Source organism: Lactuca virosa, chromosome 5 (genome assembly GCF_052849685.1).
Source record: "Lactuca virosa cultivar CGN04683 chromosome 5, Lactuca_virosa_CGN04683_v6, whole genome shotgun sequence".
NCBI classification, from domain to species: Eukaryota; Viridiplantae; Streptophyta; class Magnoliopsida; order Asterales; family Asteraceae; genus Lactuca; species Lactuca virosa.
This window is the reverse complement of record NC_136430.1, coordinates 441156089-441161503: the sequence shown is the minus strand read 5'-3', so window position 1 is coordinate 441161503 and position 5415 is coordinate 441156089.

The following is a 5415-nucleotide window of genomic DNA, read 5'->3' as shown; positions in this document are numbered from 1 at the left end:
TCCATAGGCTCTTTTATAGCTGGTATAACCTCAAGGTCTCCAATGAAGTTCTTCAGCCATATAGCCTCCTTTGCTGCCTCGCTTGCCGCTATATACTCTGATTCGCAAGTTGAATCAGCCACTGTCTCCTGCTTGGAACTTTTCCAAGAAATTGCTCCTCCGTTTAAGGTAAAGACCCAGCCTGACTGAGAGCGGAAATTATCCCTATCAGTCTGAAAGCTAGCATCACTATACCCTACTACTCTCAAGTCATCACTCCCATCGAGGTTAAGGACCCATTCCTTAGTCCTCCGCAGATACTTGAGAATGTTCTTTATTGCAGTATAGTATCCTTGCCAGGATTCTCCTGATATCTGCTGACCATGCTCAATGCAAAGGCCACATCAGGACGGTTACAAGTCATAGCATACATGATCGAGCCTACATCGGAAGCATAGGGAACTCGACTCATCTAAGCTATCTCAGCCTCTGTACTTGGGCTCTGAGTCTTACTCAGTCTGGCGTTACTCTGGATCGGTAACTCACCTTTCTTGGAGTTCTACATGTTGAACCTTTTCAACACTTTATCCACATAGGTGCTCTGACTAAGTCCAATTAGTCTTTTACTCCTGTCTCTCAGAACCCTTATCCCTAGGATATAGGCAGCTTCTCCAAGGTCCTTCATAGCGAAACACTTCCCAAGCCAGGATTTCACTTCCTGCAGAGTTGGGATGTCATTTCCTATGAGTAGTATGTCATCCACATACAATATCAAAAAGCTAACAATACTCCCACTAGCCTTGACGTATACACATGACTCATCTTCGCTCCTCGAAAAGCCAAACTCTTTGACTTTCTCATCGAAACAAAGATTCCATCTGCGAGGTGCTTGTTTCAATCCATAGATGAGTTTCTCAAGCTTACACACTCTATTAGGGTACTCTGCGCTAACAAAACCCTCTGGCTGACTCATCTAAACATCCTAAGCCAATTTTCCATTAAGGAAAGCGGTTTTGACATCCATTTGCCATATTTCATAGTCATGAAATGCAGCAATGGCTAGCATAACCCTAATAGACTTAATCTTTGCTACTGGTGAAAAGGTCTCATCATAATCAACTCCCGGAGTTTGAGAAAAACCCTTTGCAACCAGTCGCGCCTTATAAGTGTGTACATTATCATCCATGTCGGTCTTCTTCTTGAAGATCCATTTGCACCCGACTGTCTTTCGACCTGGTACATTGTCAACCAAGTTCCAAACTTGATTGTCATACATGGACTGTATCTCGCTGTCCATAGCCTCTTTCCATTTAGCAGCCTCAGGGCCTGCCATGGATTCCGTGTAGCTGTTAGGTTCATCCAGACTTAACAGTGTGCTATCACTGATAAGTGTATCACCTTCCGCAGTAATATGGAAACCATAGTAATGCTCAGGTGTATTCCTAACTCTCGTGGAATGCCTCAGAGGTACAGACTCATCTGTCGGATCAACAGGAGTTTCTTCCTCAGGTTGATTGCTAGGGTTTGAGGTTCCTTCACCACTTGACTCTTGAATTTCTTCAAGGTCAATTTGCCTCCCACTATTTCCTTGGCTTATGAACTCTCTCTCTCTCGAAAGACTCCTCTCCTTGCTACAAAGACCACATTATCACTAGGTCTATAGAAGAGGTAACCAAAGGATTTTTGTGGGTAGTCGATGAAAATACACCTCTCACTTCGAGGTTCGAGCTTATCGTGAGTCTCGTGCCTCACAAAAGCCTCGCAACCCCAAATCTTGATGTGATCTAGATTGGGAACTTTTCCAGTCCACATCTCGTGAGGTGTTTTGGCAACCTTCTTTGTAGGAACTAGATTAAGGATATGGGCGGCAGTCTCTAAGGCATACCCCCAAAATGAGATTGGTAGCGAAGCTCGACTCATCATGGAACGAACCATATCCAACAAGGTTCGATTGCGCCTCTCAGCCACACCATTAAGCTGTGGTGTCCTAGGAGGTGTCAATTGTGAGATAATCCCACATTCCTTAAGATAGTCAAGGAACTCTGTACTAAGATACTCACCACCTCGATCGGATCGAAGCATCTTAATGTTCCTGCCCAACTGATTCTCCACATCCTGTTTAAACTCCTTGAATTTTTCAAAGGTTTCTGACTTATGTTTGATTAAGTAGATATATCCATATCTACTATAATCATCAGTAAAACTCACATAGAAGCGGTTAGCATCCCTTGTGGTGGTTCTGAACGGTCCACACACATCAGTATGTATGAGGTCCAACAAACCCTCACCCCTTGCACAAGTACCAGTGAAGGGTGACTTTGTCATTTTCCCAAGTAAACAAGATTCACAACTATCATCTGACTTTAGGTCAAATGACTCCAAGACTCCATCCTTTTGGAGTTGGCCTATGCGTTTCTTGCTTACATGTCCAAGACGACAATGCCATAATGATGCTTTATCCAAGCTAGTGGAAGAATCGATACACAATACATTATTTCCTAGGTTATCAATAACCGACACAGTTTCAAACACACCATCACAAGGTAATGCTTTAAAATAAAGAACATTATTAAAGAAAGCATTAATACCACCACATTCATTATCAAACGAAAAGGTAAAACCTTGTTTGTATAAACCATGAAAGGAAATAATATTTCTCGCCATTTCAGACGAGTAACAACACTTATTCAAATCTAACACTAACCCACTACTTAGCAACAAAGAATAAACTCCAATCTTGGTGACAGGTGAAGCTTTCCTATTCCCCATGATCAAGTTTATCTTCCCATGCTCAACATTCTCACTTCTTCTTAGTCCCTACAAATCAGAACATATGTGAGTACCACAACATGTATCAAGGACCCAAGATGTAGCACCCAGTTCCTGGTATGAATTTTATTCAAGTATTATTCATTTTTTTGCCTAGAACTCGGCGAGTTGATGGCCAACTCGATGAGTAGGAGCGACTTGGACCCGGGAGTTTAATGACCTACTCGATGAGTCGGCAGCCAGACTCGACGAGTAGGCCCTGACTGGACAAAACCTTAATTTAAGGGATTGCACCCTATTTAAACATCTCATTCAGCCTCCCTTCGTCCCTATTGCTCTCAGAACTCTCCATATCAAACCCTAATCGTTTGTGTAAAGATCTAAGTCCTTCGTGGTGGTTTTTGGTGATTTTGGAACACAAGAAGGAAGAGAAAGACTTGGGGAATCAAGAGGATGCCAGGGGTGTTCGAGTTTGTGCACCCTCTGCAGTTCTTTAGAGCTATAAAGCTGATACCTTGCTCTTTCATGTTTTAGATCCCTTTTTGGGGTGATTTAGGGCTTTTAGGAGCCATTCTTGGTGACCAACCATGAGTGCAAGCATGGTTGAGGGCTAAGACTTCAGATCCAATGTCTTTGAGGGGTTACAAGGCAGAAAGGGACTGATTTTGGAGCCTTAGAGAGCCCCATGCATCATAAGAGTCTCATTTAGGGCCATTTGAGCTCATAGTCCCATGCATACACGTAAAGTTTGTAACTTTACGTGCTAGATCGATCCTAGAAGCCTAGATCTATATTTTGGTCAAGTGTTGTACGTCAGAAATCGAGAAATAAGACTTAGTCATTCTCGACTCGGCGAGTCGTTCTTGGGACTCGGCGAGTCCATGGCTTGACTTCCCTATTCTGTTATGGTTCGAAGGAACCCAGTGAGTGTTAGAGTGGTCTTAGAGGGGTCCGGCGGAATGACCCAACGCATTGGACTTAGCCATAGTCCTGGGGATCATAGGACTCGGCGAGTGTATGAACAGACTCGGCGAGTCCAAGGCAATCTCCCAACATTCGAAGCTGAACTCGACGAGTTGTTCATACAACTTGGCGAGTCAAGGGCAGACTTGTTCATAGGATGGGGATGAACTCGACGAGTTGTTCATACAACTCGGCGAGTCGAATGAAGGTTCATTCGAGGATGTTTTAGAAGGAGAACTCGTCGAGTCGTTGCTAAACTCGACGAGTAGGGGCGTGAAGAAGGGCAGATGAAAGGATAGGGACTCGACGAGTTGGCGGCCCAACTCGACGAGTCAGGTCAACTGGAAGTTGACTTTGACTTTGACTTGGTCAGGGGTAAAATAGTCATTTTACCCTAAGAGTGGTTATCAGTGTCTGATTAAGTGTTTTATGGATTTATAGCCGGAGGATCACCGGAACAGCAGTCAGACATCTGCCGATCAGCTTTTCAGCAGTCAGCCTTGCGAGGTGAGTTACTTTCCAGTAGCGGTGGGTCTACGGCCACAATGTCGGCCCACCAGTAGGAGTTGTATGTTAGATGACTGTCTTTGTGATATTCATCTAGGTTTGCTACTACCTGATGTGGTATGTGCTAGTATGATATGATGTTATATGCTAGTAACAGTAGGGGAGATAGTCCCCAAGATTTCCGGCCGATAGGGCCGAAGGGGGTAGTCATACCCAGTCATGCTAGATAGAATATGATTATGTGTTATATGTTATGTGGTAGTAGTAGAGGGGTGAAATAGTCCCCAGTATCCGGTCGAGAGGACCGAAGGGGAGGCCAGCACCCAGATATGCTAGGCAGTATCCGGTCGAGAGGACCGAAGGGGAGGCCAGCACCCAGATATGCTAGGCAGTATGCGGTCGAGAGGACCGAAGTGGTAGGTCGGGCACCCAGATATGCCTGACAATATATGTATGTTATGTGATTGTATGATATGCGGTACGATGGGGGAACTCACTAAACTTCGTGCTTATAGTTTTCAGCTTTGTTTCAGGTACCTCTTCAACAAAGGGGAAGGAGCTGGCGCGGTAGCTGCACATCATACACACACACGTTGGGTTTCCGCATTACGAGATTCTTGGGATTGTACTCTGACATTGTTATGTTTATGGTTTGGTTTTCAGACATGAGATATTAGTTTTACGAAATTATATGTGTTTACTATGTTTTTCTTATGGGAGTTTTATAAATCAATTAATTAAAAATGAGATTTTTGGACTCGAAATTTGGGTTGTTACAAGTTGGTATCAGAGCCCTGGTTTGAGGGATTCAGACACACCCTCGGGGATGTCTGGACTCAAACCGAGGGATTAAAAGATTTTTACAAAGAAAATGGTTTTCTAAAAGCTAAGTTAAAAAGTGTTAAGAAAGAACAAGGTGTGTGATGTGCGCGACCGACCGATCAGTAGCAGTAGAAGGGACTTGGTTTGGGTGGAGTTAGAGGTACCATAGGGCAAGCCTAGGATGAGAGTAGCAGAGATCAGTAGCAGTAGAAGGGACTTGGTGGAGTCGAGGCAGTTCTTGAGGAAAGTACGGATAGATGTGGAAGTTAGTATGGGACCGTACTACTAAAAGCAAAGGATCCGTACTTGAGTCGAGGAAGGCTGAGACAAAACCAGGAAACTTGTGATAGGTGTGATCCCTCTAGATGTATCAGT